General features: G+C 37.1%; 1 long non-coding RNA gene across 5 annotated transcripts in view; it reads left to right on the forward strand.

Annotated features, from left to right (window-relative positions):
* The first annotated feature begins 425 nt into the window (after window positions 1–425).
* LOC144304006 (uncharacterized) overlaps window positions 426–20,830 on the forward strand; it is a 251,087-nt gene continuing 230,682 nt past the window's right edge. For 3 of the 5 annotated variants that reach the window (XR_013370980.1, XR_013370979.1, XR_013370983.1), the window contains exons 1-2: window positions 1,349–2,053; window positions 3,456–3,562. This is a non-coding gene — a long non-coding RNA (uncharacterized LOC144304006). Of the gene's footprint in view, window positions 568–985; window positions 1,203–1,348; window positions 2,054–3,455; window positions 3,563–20,830 lie in introns of those variants that run through there. The other 2 variants (XR_013370984.1, XR_013370982.1) reach the window with 2 other exon arrangements.

A 20,830-nucleotide genomic window follows, 5' to 3' on the forward strand; every position in this document is an offset into this window, starting at 1 on the left:
ACACACACACACACACAGAGGCAGAGATACAGGCAGAGGGAGAAGCAGACTCCATGCAGGGAGCCCTGGGATGAAGGCAGACGGTAAACCGCTGAGCCACCCAGGGATCCCATTGATTCCTATTTACTATATAAAGTATATAAAATATTTATATGTTCTGAGCTACTTGGAACTAACGGAAATTTATAAAAAGGTAAAAACCTAATAAACCACAAATTTTAGATAGCAAAATCTCACATCTTAGATCGAAAAGCGATGATCACAAACCAGTTCCTTTATTATTCATTCAAGGAAACCCTCAGCTTGAAGCCACCATGTGCTAGGGACACGGAGTTGATCCGTAGATGACTCAACATCCCAGTTCCGCTCTAGGTCTGTCCAGTAGGTGTGGATTAGAGAAATAAAGGAAACTCCAGAAGGGCAGTGGGAGGGGGCAGGGGAGCAGCAGTCATGGATGAATCACGCCGAGGCCAAATGGCAGAGTTATTACTCTACTAATAATTATTGCCATTAGCTGAAGCGTAGGAGGAACCGCGCTTCTTCCCACACCCTGTCGAGGAGCGCAAGGTGAGTGCCCTCGGCCTAGGGCTCCGCTTGGCTGTGCTCCCGACACCCATCTCCTGCCACCTGCGATACAGACGCTCCCAGGCGGCGCGACCAGTGTCACCCTTGGCTTGGCGGCCTCCACCCTCTGCGGGCAGCGGCCGACGGAAGCCCCCGCAGGGCGCCCCCACCCCCGCGAGGCCGCCAGACCCAGGCGCGCCCCGCCCCGCCCCCACCCACCCCCACCCGTAGGGAGCCCCCCATCCCCCTCGCTCGAGGCTGCCGGGCCCAGGCGCGCCCCGCCCCCACCCACCCCCACCCGTAGGGAGCCCCCATCTCCCCACCCCCCGCGCCAGGCTGCCGGACCCAGGCGCGCCCCGCCCCGCCCCGCCCGCGCAGGGCGCCCCCGCCCTCCCCCCACCCCGCCCCGGGGCACGGAGCGGGCGCGCGCGGGCGAGGAGCGGGGAGCGGGGAGCGGGGAGCGGGGAGCCGGGCGGGTCCCGGGGCCGCGGGGCGCGTGGGAGCGAGCGCACGAGTCCCCGAGTCCCCGAGTCCCCGGCGCGCCCGCCCCGCCCGCGCTCCGGCCCGAGTCGCCCCCCGGACCGTGGCGGAGGCCGCGGACCCCGGGAAGGAGGCCCCGCGGACGGCTGCGGCCGCAGGTAACCGGCGCCGAGGACGGACGGACGGACGCTCCTCGCCCCAGAGCGCCCCCGGCGGCGGGGAGGGCGGCGGGGAGGGCGGCCCCGGAGGCGGCGCTGGGGGGCGGGGGGGGGGCGGCTTTGAAATGATAGGGTTGAAACGGACACTGATTTTAATAGCCATCTTTCCTCTATTTTAAAACAACTTTAAACCAAGGAGTGATACTTCCCTGGAGTTTTTTGGGTTGAGACATTTTGAAAGTTTTTGTATGTTTTTTTTAAAGTTTTATTTATTAGACACGCAGAGAGAGAGGCAGAGACTCAGGCACAGGGAGAAGCAGGCTCCACGCAGGGAGCCCCACGCGGGACTCGATCCCGGGACTCCAGGATCGCGCCCTGGGCTGCAGGCGGCGCTAAACCGCTGAGCCCCCCGGGCTGCCCGAAAGTTTTTGTACGTTGTGGTTATTTGTGTATGCACATCTGTTAACTTTCTAGCTGATTAGAAACCCTTAAATTAACCCTTTCGAGCACACTGCAGGAGCGCCGTGGCACTTGAGCATCGTCTATCGGTGTGATCAGCCTCGTCTTCCAGGAGGGGCACCACCGCGGGTGCCCTGCTGAGGGCTCTGCTTCCTGCACGCGGCTGCTGCGTCCTGAATCTTACCGGGTTCGGAGACGTTGCAGAGCTGTGTTCAGGAGCGTGTTACACACCCCAGGTGATAGGGCCACCACCAAGTAGGCCGGTTCCTGCGGAGACCCTTTCCAAAGAGCCTGAACGGATGGGAGTGGATACTGCAGTTTTCTGCTCTTTTATGCCTGTCTTAAAGTTTTTGAAGTACTGACTTCTTCAGCTCATTGGCATTTAACTTTAAGTAAGTGTGTACGACTATTTGGCCTATCCGATAATAATAACCCATTTGTAAATGTATTAACTTTTAAAAGAAATTAAGCAACTTGCTGTTAGAATTAATGACTAAGATCATTTTGAGCTGACCAAGAGACTTAATTTTGTTCTCTTGGAATCATTTCAATTAAGTTACATCGAGTAAAACAAAACTAAAAAAAAAAAAAATACTTCCTGTGCTATTTGTAATTTTCTGCTTTGAAACATTCCAACATTGAAAAGAGTCACAATCCCCGCCCCCCTTGCAATTGTCTAAGATCTCTGTAAAAAACAAAAAACAAAAAACAAACAAACAAAAAATTGCAATTGCCTCGTTAATGAGTGTGTTAAACAAACTAGGGTTCTCTGTTACTCCAGTGACTAGACTGGAATTGTGTAACAGCAGGACAGCAGGGATTCCTACTTGACACAATGCATGTTATTTTCTTTAATTAGTTGCTTAGAACCATTTGAATTTCATATTTAGGAATGAAGCTTTACTTCTCTTTTTATGAAAAATTATAGCAACAATGTAATAAGGATTTTGAGAATAAGTATTTATTTATTTATTTTATTTTTATTTATTCTTTTTAAGAATAAAACTTTAAAATAGCAGAAATGCCTTACTTAAAATTTTTCCCTTACTTAAAATTCTAATACTTAAGTATTGAGACATAATTGAAGCCAATCTCAAACACTTAGGCATTCATACTTTGTCCTTCAAAAGCCATATGAGAACAAAACATTGTTTAAGAAAATTTCTCAAAAGTTTACATAGAATGCAAATTTTTTTCTTTCCTGGATTTAATGAAATAGAGACTACTAAAAACAGGACTATAAATATCAAGAGGCTTCCTCTTATAGAGCTTATCTTTTTTTTCCTCCCCTCCTCCCAGTTACAATATTTCCCTTACCTATGATATGCTAATATTTTTTAAAATTATTTTTCTTTAAATTCATTTAATGGGATAAATAGGCTATTTCCTCAAGTATGCAAAATATTGATTCTAGATGGTATCTCACCATTTAAAAGTTTTCTTTAGCATCTTTAAAATGAAGAGATTTCAAAATATTAAAATATCTTAGAATAGTTGTATTTTATTAATTTGATGATTTATAATATGGCATTTTCTTTTAGCGTTTTTTTTGGGGGGAAATAGTATTTCTGAAAATTATGGTCTATATTTGAGTAATTTTGGTAAAACTGAAAATTAGTTTTAATGATAGTAGGGATACTGTTTTATTTTTTTCTGGACCATATATCATGCAGATAAAGTATATTAAGCTAAAACTGAAATGTGCAATGGTTGATGTCATTTTGGAGAAATGGTAACTTTAATATACATATATTTTTAGTTAAGGAAATGTTTAACTATCTAACTTTCTTGCAGTCAAGCTGTGCTTTAGCTGCTTTTTGGTGCTGAAGGCCAACTCATAATAACACAGCTACAGCTCTTCTGATACCCACTCCATGAGTAAACTTCAGGTCTTTTACAAGGTAAAGTGCCATATTTATTGCAATATTCATGTATTTTTCAATCATTTAATATGTACAAAATTGTGCTGCCACATTAATTAGGTTCTAACTTTATTTTGTATGTGTCACTGACAAAGTTTCTGAGCTGTATACACCTAACTCTGTTTTGCATAGACTTTGTGGCTTATATTGCAAGATTTTGCATAATTTAGTGCTTTTCTAGCACTGCCTTTGTCAGATTATAGCAGAATTGACTATACATATATATGTATATTTAGGGATTTTATTATGTGTAGTCTAAAATATATACTTCATAGGATAAGTAATGTAATGATAAGTAATGTAATTATAATTACTGTTATGCCAAAATATAATATCTGTTTCAGTTATATATTGCTGTATAGTAAGTGATCCTGGAATTTAGTATCCTAAATTAAAATTAGAAACTTAAAAGCTATTGCTTTTGATATCTCTCATGGTTCTGTGACTTGAATGGGCTCAGTTGGGCAGTTCCCCTGATCTCATTTGGGTTCTTAGAGCATTATAATCAAATGGCATTGGGGCTGGAAGCATCTGAGGTCAACTGGCAGGCCGTGATGGCCATGCTTTTCTCCAAGTAGCCCAAAGTCTCTTCTCTCCACCTGGTATCTTTTTGTGTCATTCTTAACGGGTAACCATGTTCCTTACATGGAAACTCAGGGTAACCCACAAGCACAAAAGTAGAAACTGCCAGGAGTTTTTGAGCCTTAGACTAGAATTGGCATAGCTTCCCTTTCCCCAATTCCAGTAGGCTAAGCAATTATAGAGCCAGCTCTAACTCAAAGAGAGGGGAAATCAATACTACATCTTGATGGGGGATGTAAAGTAGCCTGTCTTTGTAATCTACCACAATGTTCTTTACTAGTAATTTTTCAGATGACTATCACAAGATTTTAGACCCAGAAGATTTAAGATCATTAGTTTACTTGCAAAAATACTGGAACATACTATTATAATAATGGGAAGACCTAGAGCTATGACTCCCTCCCCACCTTTTAAAAAAGAATTCTCAAAACACATGGAAAAGTGCCTGGGATATGGTAGGCATTTAATTATACTGTTTACATGGGACTTTATTAATAAGTAAAACCTAAGATTTTAATAGTCAAAGAAGCACCCGCATTTTTAACTTCTTAGAAATATGCCTGAGTTTTCCAGAAGGCATTAGAACTTAAAAGATATTTTAAATAGTACCAGAACAAGATATTTCAAAAACTTTTAACTATTTTTACACAATTAATTATTATTCTTTCCTTAAACCTACATAAACATAGGGAAGTGGGATGTTATGATAAAATGACCCTAAGGTAAATTGTAAGGAATGTATGGCACCATCATGATCTAATACCAAATTGTGCTTTAGGAAATGTTTGACTTCTCAGGTTTTGAGAAGATATCTGTGTAAATATGCATTTCTCAAAAAATAAATCAGGATGGGTAGCCTTATTTTTATTACCAAAAGGTTACATACTAATAAATACAATAAAAATGATTTTGATTTGAGCCTAAATTTAAAAATGTATTGACTAACAAAACTCATTGTGTATACGGCCACATAATGGGGAAAAAAGTTTGTTCTTTCTCTTTTTGAAGTATAATTGACATACAATATCCTCTTAGTTTCAAGTGTATATTATAGTGGTTTGATATTTTTATGTTGTGAAAAGACCCCATGATAAGTCTAGTTATAATCTGTCACCATATGAAGTTATTCATATATTATTGACTCTGTTTCTTGTGCTGTATATTATATGCCCGTGATTCATTTATTTTATCACTCAAAGTTTGTACCTCTTAATGCTCCTCATGTTCTTTACCTAACCCCCAACTTCTTCCCTCCTCTGGTAACCCATAGTTTATTTCCTGTATCTATGAGTCAGTTTCTATTTTACTTTGCTTTATTTTTTAGATTCTACATATAAGTGAAATAATACAATATTTGTCTTTCTCTAACTTATTTCACTTAGCAAAATATGCTCTAGGTTCATTCATGTTGTCAAAATTATAAGTTACCAGAGGGGAGGTTGGTGGGAGGATGGCTTAAATAGGTGATAGGGGTTAAGGAGCACTTATATGATGAGCACAGGGTGATGTGTGGAATTTTTGAAAAAACATATTGTGAACTTGAAACTAATATAACACTGTTAACTATACTAGAATTAAAAACTAAGAAAGAAAGAAAAATGAAGGAAGAAGGAATAAAGGAAGGAAAGAAAGAATGAACAAACTGTTCTGAATTAAAAAAAAAAAAAAAAAAAAAACACCTGGGTGGTGCAGTTGGTTGAGTATCCAATTCTTGGTCATGATCTCAGGGTTGTGAGATTGAGTCCCATGTGGCTGTGGCTCCACACTCAGCAAGTAGTCTGATTAAGACTCCCTCTTCCTCTGCCCTTCGGCCATTATCTTTCTCTCTATATAAAATAAATCCTTTTAACAAAAAAGGAAAAGAAAAGAATGTGTGCGGACTCACTTGCCCTTGGGCACAGTAAAAAATGGTGGTTTAATGTACAACTAGATTATAAGTGAAGGAAATTCAATTACTAACCTAAGAATATCTACCATGTGGATGGGAAACTATTGGAGCTCTCTCCAAGGTTGGACTTGCCAGCAAGCACTAACTTTCTGTTTTATTCCTCCGTCTTAATAGTACTGGGTTCAGGCATGCTTGCCTCCCTGCTAGGACTACCTCAGCACAGTCAAGCCCCTTTCCCAAACCAGCTCCAGCCATCTCCCTAAGGTGGCTTTGGGACCCCCAGTGCTCACCTGCTCCAGATCCAGTTGTCCCTCTCTTGGGACCCCTGACCTATATTGCTCCAGTTCCAGCAGTCTCATTGGGGCAACCCTGTGAGGTACACCTCAGGACCCCTATTCTATAAACATTCCCTCTCTGGCCATCCTGTCAAGTGGGCCCTGACAGTGTGCCCCAGAAGCTCCCTAGCCTTTGCCCATTCCAGCTATGGCTAGCCTGCCACCAGCCATACACAGTCTGCCTAGGGGACACATCCACACAAGACCACTCTTTCAAGACTCATGTATTTCTGAGAGAGATAGCTGTTTTGCCTAATCCATAGAAGCAAACACAGAAAATCAAAGAAGATGAAAAGACAGAGGAATATGTTCCAAATGAGCAAGATATAATACAAAACTGCAGAAAAAATATACCAATGAATGGAGATAAGTAATTTACCTGATAAAGAATTCAAAATAATGTTTGTAAAGATGCTCACCAAACTTGGGAGTAGAATGGAGGAACATAGAAAGAACTTCAACAGAGAGTTAGAAAATGAAAGGAAAAAAAAAAAAAAAACTATTCAGAGATGAAGAATACAATAACTGAAATGAAAACTACACTAGAGAGAATCAATGGCAGATCAGATAATACAATAAAAATGGATGAATGATCTAGAAGATAGAAATCACTCAATCAGAATAAGAAAAATAAAAAGAATTAAAAAGTGATAAATTCAAGCATAATAGCATTTGTATCATAGGGGTCTCAGAAAGCAAAGAGAGAGAAAAGGGCAGAAAAAGTATTTGGAGAAATAATGGCTGAATAATTTCTCCCACCTGGGGAAGAAAACAGACATTTAGGTCCAGGAAGCACAGAGAGTCGCAGAAAAGTTAAGTCCAAAGAAATCTACACTGAGATATTAATTAAAATGGCAAGAGTTAAAAATAAAGAGATAATCTTAAAGGCAAGAAGACAAAAACAAATAGATACATGTGAGGGAAACCTCATAAAAGTATTTGCTGATATTTCAGCAGGAACTTTGCAGGCTGGAAGAAAGTGGCAAATATTTTTAAAGTTCTGAAAGGGAAAAAACTTCTAACCAAGAATACTCTACCCAGTGAAGTTATCATTCAGAATTGAAGGAGATAGAAAGAGTTCTTCAGACAGGCAAAAACTAAAGAATTTCATCAGCACTAACCTGGCCTTAGAAGAAATATTTAAGGGTCTTTAAGTGGAATAGAAAAGGCCATAACTAGAAATAAGAAAATACATGAAAAAAAAAAAAAAAAAACCTCACTGGAAAGACAAACATATGGTAAAGGTAATGGATCGTACACTTAAAAACTAGTATAAAGGTTAAAAGTCAAAAATAGAAAAGTCAGCTACAGGTACAATAAGTAGATAAAGGATACTCACACAACAGATGTAAAATGTAATGTCAAAAACATAAAGTGTGATGAGGTGTAAAAGTGTAGTGCCTTTAGAATGTGTTCAAAATCAAGTGACTATCAGCTAAAATAGACTGCTATAAAAGTAGGTTGATATATATGAACTTCATGGTGACTGCAAACCAAAAACCTATAATAGATACATAACAAAAGGAAGATAAAGGAACCCAAGCATAACACTGAAGAAAACAGTCAAACCACAAGGAAAGAGAGCAAGTGAAGAAAGGAGAAGAGAAGAATCACAGAACCAACTAGAAAACAATTAATAAATTATAGCAGTAAGTACATACCTATTAATAATTCCCTATTTTTAAAAAGATTTGTTTATTTGAGAGAGAGCATGCTCTTGAGCATAGCAGAAGGAAGCCGAGAGAGAGGGAGAGTCTTAAGTAGACTGCTATGAGCACGGAGCCCAAGTAGGGACTCAATCTCATGACCCTCACATCACCACCTGAGCCAAAACCAAGAGTTGGACACTTAACAAGACTGTGCGGCCTGGGTGCCCAAGTAATTCGTTTAAATGTAAATGGACTGTTCCAATCAAAAGATAAAGGGTAGCTGAAGAGATTAAAAAAACAAAAGCACAATACCCACCTATGTACTACCTACAAGAGACTCACTTCAGATCTATGACTGAAAGTGAAGAAATTGAGAAAGATATTCCATGTAAATGGAAACAAAAAGTTATGGAAGTAATACTCATATCAGACAAAAAAGACTTTAAAACAAAGACTGTAGCGAAAGACTTAGAAGTATAGTTCCTTTAAGTGAGGCCCAGTTTGTGAACTGGGAACATTCAAACCAAAACATCAAAGGAGGCTCAGGGATATATTGTTGTTAAACAGCTGACACAGTGAGAAAGCAGTGACTATTCCTCAAGTCACTGTGATTGGTTATAATGTTAGAATTTCTTGAATGATAGGGAATTGGTCAGTGATTATGTCATATCAGCCTTGGGCAATGGTTCAGGTTTTGCTTGTGATTTGCAGAGGCAAAAACAAGAAATGGCCTAGGTTAAATGAGTCTTGAAAAATAGGCTAATTTGAACTTTTCTCAGAGAATTTTTAAGATTGGTCTCTGTTTTCAATTTTAACATTTTCAAGTGTTTCTGACCTTTTAGTATATATGTCCATTTTAGTTTAGCTCTCTCTTGCCCCACTTCTTTTTTTTTTTTTTTCTTTTTAACTGATATTTTCATCTTACAGTCTGTACTGTCAGCAACCTCTCTCATTAGCAACCTTCTCTCACTCTTAGGTGTCTTAATTATAACAACAATTGTTCTTTCCTCTCTGCCTAAGCTCATCTTCCTTATTTATATATAAATCTGTTTGTGTCCCATTTGTATCTGAACTAAACTTCATATTGTCTTGTTTTAGTTTTAGAATTGCTAATTGTCTGTTTTTCTATTGGGATTTTTCTTTTTGTTATTTATTAATATTGCTTCCCAAAGAAAAAAAGTATGTATTAATTGGGAATACTAGGATTTGCTCGCTTTTCCTGGTATTTTTCTTTATTCTTATAACTAAAGGAAGGGCTTTATTTTCTTATAAATTCAAGTCTCTGTTGTCAACATTTCTTTTATATATATAAAATAAATTTATATATTTATATATATCATAAATATAATGGTTACTTAGTAAATGAAGCTCTAATGTCTGTGCTTCCAGAGAAGTACATAAAGCTTCTTATACATTAGATTTAGGAAAATCTCACTGATACTATAAAGAAGGGCTTGTGCAAGCTCTTTTAGAAATACCAAGTCTCAGCATTTCATGTTTCTCCTCTGTTTTTATTTCTATACAGTAGGAACCCAGTTGATAGTTGGTGGCAGGTTAGCCTTCATGTGACTTTTCCTCTTCCAGTCACAATCCTGGGCCTAATTCATTTGTAAAAATGGGAATGAAAATAGCCACGCATCTTATTTCAAATGGCTATTAATAGAATGCAATGAGCACAAATTATAAATTTTTATCTGTTACAAATTATACATTTTTATCTGTTTCAGTTTCAATGTTAGAAGACTTGAAAATTAGATTTAATCATTCCTGAAGTTTCTACTGGTTTGAACTATGTGAGGTTCTCTAAAACTTACTAGGGCAAATCCAGCACCTACTCATTTAAACATAGTAATTATCTGGTAAAATTGAGTAAACAGAACACCCTTTTTTGAGAGTTAAAATCCCAGTCATCCATCCACGTGGTAACCTTTGTTCAGCAGCTCTGCCACAGGGCTTGTATGAAAAGGTGTGGTGGGCCTCCCTGCATTAAAGCTCTTTAGCTGAGGGATGTGACTTTAAGACCCCCTGTTCCCAGGATTGAGTTCTGAGTTTCACATCAAGCTCCTTGCAGGGAACCTGCTTCTCCCTCTGCCTATGTCTCTGCCTCTCTCTCTGTGTTTCTTATGAATAAATAAATAAAATATTTAAAAAAATAATAAGACACCTTGGTTTCCCTATTATCCATATATAATATAACTTATTTAAAATATTTGAAGATATTTCTATAGTTATGCTCTACCATTTGCTATTATAAGATTTCCAACAGCTTACTTCTTGTATGAAATTAATTTACCAGCCCCTCACCTTAACCAAGTAAGTCATTATTCTGCTCCTACAATTACACAGCTGAACTATTTTCCTCATTTTTTTTACATTTGTGTTTTAAATTTTTTACTGGTTTCTCTTTTCTTTATTATTTACCCTTACCAGATACATAACTGGATACATTTGAAAGAGCTGGACTTTTAGAGTAAGATAAACCTTCATTTAAATATCAGCCTTGAAAAGTTATGTCTGTGGTCCTGAGCAAGTTCTTTAACTTTTGTTGGCCTTGGTTACCTTTCTGTGAAATGAGAATGGGGACCTCATAGGTTGTATGCATTATCTATGAGAGTTAAAGTCATATAAAATGCTTAGCACAATAAATCCTTAATAAATGTATACTATTTGTCATAATTAGACAATGAGTAAGACTAGTATAATCAAAAACATGTAGGTGAAATTCTAAAATGAGTAAAGTGAGTTTCCTTAAAAATATGAGAGGTATAAACTCAGAGAGTAGGATCATTTTTGGCATTCATTTAAAATGTTCAAAAGATACTTCAATGCTTCCTATATGTCAAGCACACTTCCAGGAGTTGACTCTAAAATGATGGACAATACAGGCAAGTCCCTCCCATTATGTAGCCTTTCTTATAGTTTAGGAAAGACTGAAAATTAATACAAATAAATGTATGTGCAACTTCAGATGTGATAAGAACTATGCAGAAAACAAAATAGGTTATGTGATAAAGCGTGACAAGTGTGCACAAGAAGGAGGGCCATGTTGGTGATGGTAACTAAGGCAAGACTCTGCTGTAACACTGGAACTAGGACCTATAAGATTGGCAGAGCCTATAATCTGGATATCCAGGCTTAGAGACTCTAAAATGGAATATGCTTTGTATTATTCAGGGAGAGAAGGAAGACCAGTGTGACTAGAGAATGGTGGATGCAAGGGAGCCTGGAGTGAGCTCTCTGGGGGGATGGTTGGTCCTGGAGAGGAGCTTGGATTTTATTCTAATTTCAGGAGGCCTGTAGTGACATGGCCTAATTTGGTTTTAAAATGATCACACTGGCTGATATAAGGAGAAAGGACTTTAAGAAATGTGGAATATCCTATTGATGTACCTCAGGAACTTAAAATGGTGGGATGTATATCGGGGCTCCTGGTCGGGAGCCTGCTTCTCTCTCCTCCTGTGTCTCTGCCTCTCTCTCTCTGTCTATGTCTATAATAAATAAATAAATCTTTAAAAAATGGTGGAATGTAAGAGGCTAGTGACAATGAAGATGGAGATAAGTAATCAGGTTTGAGGTATATGGTGAAGGTAGTACTGAAAAGACATGCTTAATAGTTGCATGGTAGGAATAACTGAAAGTAGAAGTCAGGGATAAGTCCCAGAGATTTGACCTGTCTATTACATTCCTTTGGGTAGAAGTACATTCCTTTGGCAGAGTTGACTAGGAGAAGGAGAGGTGTGTAGTGCAGTGATTGTGAAAATGTGGACACTGGAGACAATAAAGATTGTTTGCATCTTCATCACTTACTGGCCTTTGGCAAATTTTTAAAATTCTCTACACCTTAGTTTTCCCACTTATAAAATGAAAATTATGAAACCTGTCTCATCACTTGCTCTAAGAAGAGGCATGAAGGAGATTGTGCATTAAAATGGTTTATAACAGTGGTTGGCCTATGGTATGTTTTATCTCTGAAAGAAGACCAAGAGAGAAAAATTAGCACATAAGGTTTGAATATCTATTGGACATCTGGACAGATATACATGGGTATGCCACAGGGTAATGGCTGTGAAGATGCAGAAAAGTGATCCCGTTTGAGATGCGTGCTGGAGGTAGATATGGAGAGATTTGGCGATAGTGTCATGGTTGATTGGAGGGACTCTGGAAGACAATGACTTTGCAAACCATTTTCAGCACTTCCTAGTCATAGGTGTGTTGTAGCCGGAATGCCTCAGATTCTTCGTTTTCAAATTAGAAGCCTAATGGAAACTATCTCATAGTTTTGTTCTAAGGGTTAAACATCTAATTTATGGTATGTGCCAGTTAAGGAGAATGATCACAAGTCATATTTAGACAAGGTAAGTTTGATATGGGCTTTCAACATACAATGGAAGATGTGTTGAATAAATAAGTCTAGAGTTCAGAGATACTCAAGATATAAGTTGGGCATTCATCAGCACAGTGATAGTATTTAAAGCTCCAGGACTAGATGAAATCTCAAGGGTTAAAAGGTAATACGTGTTACCTCTTAATTATTGTTAAGGAGAAAAACAAATAATCGAAATAAAAAAGAGTACCAGGTTGCGACATTTCACAATTAAAGTCATAGCTCAGGTATACTCAGGCTAGTAGTAGTAGGGAGTCAGAAATAAGTCCATGCCTTACTATTAGCGAAACTCTTATTCCTAAATTTACTCATGAAGCAGTCTCATGGGAAGTCTAGATTACAAATTATCCTCCATTTACCGTATCTCTTAAGGCCTTCAAATTAGATTGTAGACTTCTGGTGGATCACATAATGTGGAGTATTTCTTTTGGTTTGTCACTGCCCCTAACATGGTGTAATGCAAATAGTGCTCATTTTAATACCCTCTTTAAATGATCATTTAATGTGGTGACTAAAATATTTTTTCCTTAGTACCATATGGTAGACTAGCCATAGGAGCCCTGAATCATTTTATTATAAGGAAGACATTTAAGTGGATAATTCACTTTATTGCCACACCCCACCTCCTCACTCCCAGTGGATTATTTTGGAAAACTAATCAAACTTAATGGTTAGGGCTCAAAATATACCTTAATTTATACAAGTAGAATCCAGGAATTACATTTCTCCTACTATAAAAACCTATATGGAAGTCAAAAGATACTGTGTTTTGGACCTGAGCAAGCTAATGCAGAAATTTCAGATACACACTAGAGCAAGACCTTGCCAATTTCTTAATCTTCTGAACTATAGTCATCTTGAATGTAAAATGGAAACAGTACCACGTCATAATGTTTAAAGGGGCTGAACAAGGGTGTGTCCTTAATTACCTATCCTACAAAATATGTTTAATCTCAGGAAATGTTTTGAGCGTTCAGAAATTTCCATTTGATTGTGCATACCAACTACAAATACACTATCAATTCATTGTATGCTTAATATACTTAACCTATTTTGAAAAGGATATATATAACCTAGTATTAAGTATATGAATATAAATTTGTGGCTATAAAATTACAGAGTTGTGGAATTGTGCTTTTTACTTTCACAGACGAAAATTACTTTTCTTATCATTTCTAAATGATTCTTCACATGTCTATTACATGAGGGGCTTCTTACAGTTATACTAGTTTTGTTTATTTTTGTTTCTTTGCTTTGAAACAGATTCAACAGCATTCCCAACAGGACTGTCATGGTCTCATTATTTCCTGGCCCACAATGGAGAGCTATGCTAATTAAGTATATTTAGTGGGGAAAATTAATGTTTCTTTGCCTATGTTCTCCTTGAGCAACTATTTCTTTACTTAGTTTTGGCTTGTTACAGTTTATTAACCATGAAGTTAACCATGAAGTATATATACATCCAAGTAAATGAAACCTTCCTTCTCTGCTCTCTGCCTCCCCACACTGAATTTACCAGGTAGAAAATTTGCATAAGGTTACAAACCAGTCAGCTTCTTGAGAAAAAATGTGTTACTGAACAATTTCTTTTAGTGCTAAAGCTCAGAAAAATTCAACAGTGTTTGTAGATCCAACACTGATTTTCATTTTCAAGCCAGGAGCGAGCTAAATATATAAATCATGTTTAACACAGTGTACCTGTCTTTAGAAAGCTGTTTATAGTCATGTATTATATATTAGTTTTCCCAGTTGAGAGCTGCATGTTTTCTTTGCCCTCCTGTTCTTTGTATCAAGGCAACAACTCTCTCTCTCTCCCTCTCTCTCACACACACAGTCTCTCTCTCTCTTTCTTCCCTATTACAAATCTGGTGCATTTATGACATTTTATTGCATTGTTAGTTTCTCCACCTATATCTTCATACCACTGTTTGATTGATACTTTAAATAAACTGGATTCTTTGCTCTACATGGTTCTTTTGCAAGCTTTTGTCACTACAGTTTTTTTTTCTTTTAGTATATTTGTAACAAATTAATACTATTATCAATACATGTGTTTTGAAAATTGCATTGACTTATGCCATATATATAGATATATATATATAAAATCTTTAAGTTGTATGTTTCTATTCTAAAGAGATACTACTGAATTCCTTGGTTTTGTTTGTTTGCTTGCTTTTAATGTATCTATTTTTTTAAGGCTTGCCCAATCTACTTAACCACTGTGTACTGATTTTCTCATCTATAAAATGCATTATATGAGTGAACTGGAGATAGTCCATGTATAATACTTAGCCCAGGGCTTCATTTAACTCTTATAACTGGTTGTGCAGTTATCTCATGAAAATATGAGATTGTTGTCTTATCTCTGAATCTTGAGGGGCTCTGTCATGGCTTTTGCTAATAGGAATGATTCTATAACATTTTCCCAGCCTAGGCAATTTTAAGCTATTATTTCTTGACAGGACATGGTGTGTTGGGAGTTCTGAGATGGCATGCACGTTTTCTGATTGCTTTTGAGATTGCCATGTTGGAGAGGCTATCTAGTCCACAGCTTTAGCCTAGGATTATAGCCATTTCCATCAAGACTTCAGACACGTGAATAAATCTCTCTTGAATGTTCCAGATTAATACATCTACCAGCAGAACACCACAGAGACTTTTGTTGATGTTCCATACAATAGAATAATTTCCTAGCCAGTTGAATTCCTGACCCACAAAACGTTGAGATTTAAGAAAAACGGTTGTTGTCATATGAGCCAGTAAGTTTTGGGCAGCAATAAATAACTGGAACGCTGATATATGGAAAGAAAATGGCTTTTGTATCCTATGATATTACTAAAATCACTTTTTAGCTTCTAATATTTTTCTGTATAGATCCCTTACATATATTCCATATATATATGTACATGCTTAATGTACATACGATTTTTAAAATATATAATCATTTGCTAGAGAATAATTTCTTTTATTCCTAAATTTCAATGTTCATTCATTCATTGTTTCTTCCCATGATTAGGACTTTTGGTATTTGTTGAATAAAAGTGATGACAACAGAAGAGTAGTACTCATCTTTATTTCTGTAGTAAAGCTATTAGGAATACTTCATTCAGTATGATATTTGCTTTAGGTTTTTTTAGATACTTCTAAGAAAGCTCCTGACCATTTCTGTTTTCCTGAGAGTTGTTATCTTTTTAAGAAAGAATGGTTTTTGAAAGTACTTTTTAAATATATCTGTATATTATTTTTCTCCTCTAATATGAAAGCTCTAAGAGGTTATATATGTTATGTATGCTTATTACTATAACTTTAGCAACTAGAACAGTCATTGTTGAATAAATCTTACAGATACATAAATAAATAACAGAAAATATATTGGAGCATGTGGAAGTTAAACCTTTATGTTTTCTATTAGTATTTCTATAGAAAAACTAATCAGTTGAATTTGAAGATGTGAAAAACTATGGAAGGAAAGCAATTGTCAATATTAGGATGCATGAAATCTCTTTTATTTTAAAGGCACTTCACACTATCAAACATTACAAGTCTGAGGATGACAGAATTTCATAATTGAGCTGATCAACATATACTATTTCCCCCAATTTTGTTGAGATATAATTGACATATAATACTGTATAAGTTTAAGGTCTACAGTGTAATGACTTGACATATGTGTAACATATATATTCATATATATGTGTATATATGATAACCTAACACATAACCATGCCATGGGATAAGGTGTAATTCTTAAAATATGAAGGCGCTAATACATAGTTGATAAGGAATGATTAGAAGTGATAAGATTATAATATAATTTATATATAAAATTATGTTTATTTAATTCAAGATTCTTCCACCTATTTTGTAGCTTAGGAAACTGAGTTATGGGTTGATTAAGTAACTTTCCCATGGTCATGTAGCTAGCTAAATCTCTTATCTGAAAGTATTCATAATAAATTATTGAGACTAGGCATCTCTGGAGAAGGAAATTGGGAAGTGGAAGGTAAAGGACAGAAATGAAAGAGATTTCTTACTTTATTGTTTCTTATACTTTTGAATTTGTATTGTATACATGTATTGTCTATATAAGTATATCACATCTTTTTGTTAAATAAACACAAGTGATTTTTAAAACTGCTGCTATATTTACATAGGTCCGTTGTGACAATTTTGTACAATTGCACATGCTTTTACATTTTTTTCAGTACTAATGTTATAAAATGATTCCATTTTGTTTTTTGAGACTTCTCAAGGATTTAATAAGCATAAAGATGAATAAAGTGCTGCTTATATACTAATACCATTGTTAAAACTTCCAAGGGAATAAGAAAAATGCAAATATGTTTTAGAAAAAGTGAGGTCACATTTGTTTCCATGAAATTTAATGAAATGTGGGCCTTGATTCTAGTACAGTTGATACTACATTTTAATTAAAATTTGTGTTCTCAATTCGAGATTTTTGAAGGTTGTAAATATAATTTTAAGAGCTCCTAAAGGCCTTATTCCTGTAAGTGCCTTAATTTAAGTGAATAAAGTAATATTCAGAACAGAATGCTGAATACACATTCTGTCCCTATAGTTCAAGTTTTGAAATTACATTATTATTGGGTCCTTTACATCCTAATAATGAACATAAAAATGAATGTACAAACCATAGAATAATGAGTGATTTTTTTTAAGAATATCTCATGCTGTGTTTTGATAGGAGTAAAACTTTGTTTGCTATGCTTGAATATACTTTCCCAACAAAAACGTTCCTTTGCCTATTAACATGTTTTCCTCAAAAGTAGTTAAATTTGGAAACATATTTACCTCCTGCTGCCTTCGCATATGGCTACCTTGCTTGGAAGAGATAAATACCTGCTGTACTCCAAAATTATGAACATATTTTGAAAAGTACTGAAAAGTTCTTACATGCATTGCTAAGGAGAGGAATCACTTATAAATAAACTATAATCCATTATGTAAGGTTTTATGTTACTTTGGATGTAATTGGTATTCAAGAAAATTATAGTTCTGACACTAGTGAAAATGATAAGGAAGACTTTATCAGGATTATTGTGATAGGTATCGAGACTATAACAATCGAGGAGAGAGAGAGATCAGGCTTAACTCTGAATACAGTAAGTACGGTTGGGGATTTATAGCCTAAGAGCAGAATGGGTGAGGGGTTGGAAATTGGTGGATGGAAAATTACTAAGAGAAGATATCAAGGGTAGGGGGATTCTTGCTAAACCAACATAACAGGATTTGTGCTGAAGGCAGATCAAGGTGATCAGATATTAAGAGAAAAAATAAGGAATTTGATCAGATGTCAAGGGTGGTAAGATCAAGGGTGAGGGGAAGCTCATTTAACTGACTTAGTAGGATTCTTCCTACAACTGACTGAAGCCAAAGGATGAGGCATAGATGGAAGCACCTTCAGAGGAACCTGTTTAAAGTCTGGTCATTGAGAGAGTCTTTGTCACCAGTCAGAGTATGGCAGGTGCTACTGCAAATCAAAGAATGTGAGACATATCCAGAGCACCCAGACTCCCATTAGCATATAGGGCAGTCTAGCATGCCAGACATGATGAACATTGACATTGACTTCCTGCATCTTTCTTGAGTGGGCTGAGCTGCTTTTGGTATGCCACATGCTGACCTTGAGGGGACACCTGACCTTCAAGAAAATAGGAAAAAGATCTTCAAGAAGATACCACTAGACATGTCAGCTAAGAGTAAGCAGTGGTTAAGGCAATGGGAGAGAGAGACTGGTCATTCCTACATTGGTGCACATCATCCACCCCATCACTTCCTCCTTGCTCACAGTTGCTATTAGCTTATTGAAGCAAATAAATACATGAAAGATCTTTAAGCCAAATCATGTTGATGTGAAATTTCTCTTGATCTTATCTGCTCATCTTCTTCACCTTAGTCCTTGTTTTGACATTGAAGCATGGTTATTTGGAATAAAAAAAGATATGACCGCTTGATGATCTTTCTTAAAATTCCTTGGTTATAGGATTATTGTGCCATCATCGCAGATATTCATGGGGTGAGAGGCACAATAGTTCCTTAATGGCCCTAACAAAATTATAACCATAGCACTGCTAAAGTCAGTATAGGGAACACCATGACATTAAAGGATAGAGGATTGTTCACAACACTTTAAACTGGCGTAATCGCAAGATGGTTATCTTAGATGCCTTGGCATTCTTTGTATATGTGCAGTGGGGGAGGAGGTGTTGGATGAATTACTGAACACATAGGGGGTCCTGGAGTGCTTGAGGAATGACCCAAACATGTGTTCTGGACACTTGGACCTTGATAGATCTGTGAGGCAGTGGGAAAGGGGAAATTAAAGGGAAGAATCATATAAACAAACTCTTGCCTACTACATTTATTCAGGAAACATTATATGGAAACTGAATATTTCTGTTCAATTCTAAGTCTTAAAAAATGAAGCCTTCTTCATTTGTTGTTCTTTGATCACAAACTTCAGTCTCTCTTTGTCCTTCTTGTCATCCAAGATATCCTTTTTCTTTCCCCAAGAAGCTCCCGCAGCTCCCATGATAATGTACTTGAATTGCACAGGAGAACAAGAAGCACTGGGGCATGCATGCTACAGCCAAGGCTGGGGGAGTGTTGCCTTGTCAGATATCTGTATAACATATGTGGCTGCCTCAGTACTACAACCAGAATTCCAAAGAAGAGAAAAAGCATAAGGCAGTGAGAATTGTTAATAAATTGTAATCATGACTCTGAAATCTTTAAAACTGGGAAATTGCCAGCTTTGAAAGTAAAATAAATACTTTCCTTTTCCTATTGAAAATATCATCCATTTAACCAGCTTAGAGTAGGAGGAGAAAGTTCTGTCAAACAGTGTATTTGACTTTATTTTTTGAGTTCTGACTGTGAGACATTTTTTTTCTATGAATAATGGAAGGTTTGCATATTTTGTGAGAAATATAAAGATGAAATGATAAGAAATAATACTTGCCCTTTGTTAAGCACTCATCGTGTTCTTGGCACTGTGCTAAGTGATTTCCTAGCGCTGTCTCATTGAATTCTAGGAGGCAGAGGCAATGTCTAGAAACCTTGTGTATAGATAACTGCTTAAAGATGCTCAAGGTTATACTGTTAAAAATAGTCTTAACTCTTATTTCATTTTCTACCTGACTGGTGATTTAGGACCTTTTTTTTTTTAAATTTTTGTTATTATTTGGAAGGCAATCTGTGGCTAAGAAACTGAAATACAAAAAAAAAACAAAAAACTGATACTTCTTTGTTTATGGGTTGTCTAAGGCTAGAAGTGCCTGGGGCACTCACTTGGGTCCCTCCTTCTTGAGGTGAACTTCCCTGGGTATTTCCCCCTTTCAGAGCCATTCTTGTGGCTAGACTGGCCCTTGTGGTTCTTATTATGATTGCAAAATGCACCTCAGCAACAACCAGCAGGGATTTTGAGAAACCAAGATTTGTTACTTAAAAGTCCTAGAGCATACACCTGGCACATCAGGGTCCACATAGGTCACTGGTAGAGGAAGAGGAAGAGGGAGGAGAGGGATAGGAGGAGGGAACCTGGGGTTCTGCCTTTATTGAGGTTAAGGGTGGGATGCTTAGGGTTTTGTGAGTTTACTCTTTACTGGTGAATTTAAAACATAAGAGCAAGAATTAGGGCACAGGAAGGGAAAAGCGGATCACTTGGTGGTCAGTTATCTAGGTCACCCACGGCTTTCTATAAGGGGAACTTCATGGGTGGAGTGGCCTGGTTTCTTATCTAGTTCAGTTGTTTTACTAGTAGCTGTGTCATGCAGCTGGCAATATGTTTATTCCAGATGAATGTCTTTGAAGTGGGTGTCTGAGTGATGGACAGTTACACTACATTCTTACTTAGATTTGTGAGTTTCTGAAGTCACTAAGCCCCAATAATATTTGTAAATTCTAAAAAGAGTCATAGAATTAGTTGCAAATTTAAGTAAAATCATAATTTAAAAAGCAAACATATTCCCAAACTGTATGTCATATAAAGCACACAGGTTTAGAGTTGTTCAAACTAGATTTGAATTCAAATAACTTCCCCATAAATTCTGTTGACTTGGGGCAAATTACCTCTGCTTTCTGAGTCTCATTGGTCTCCTCTGTAAAATGGGGCTAACAGTGAGTTACCCCCTGGAGTTATTTATGAGAATCAAATGAGCTAATCTTATGAAGCATTTAGCAAGAAATTTGACACTGGTAGGTTCATAATCAATGATTTTTTTTTATATTAAGTGTAGGAAATTCTATGGATTAAATACTAGAGAGTTCTAAATTGTAAAAATAGTCACATACTATCAGTAGGTGATAATTTGCAATAATACAAAGAACATAATCTTTTCATAACTCAGGTGAGAGCACTTAAATTGAGGAATTTAAGGTCTAGCTCTT

This window comes from Canis aureus, chromosome 33, assembly GCF_053574225.1.
Source record: "Canis aureus isolate CA01 chromosome 33, VMU_Caureus_v.1.0, whole genome shotgun sequence".
In the NCBI taxonomy this organism is placed as follows: Eukaryota; Metazoa; Chordata; class Mammalia; order Carnivora; family Canidae; genus Canis; species Canis aureus.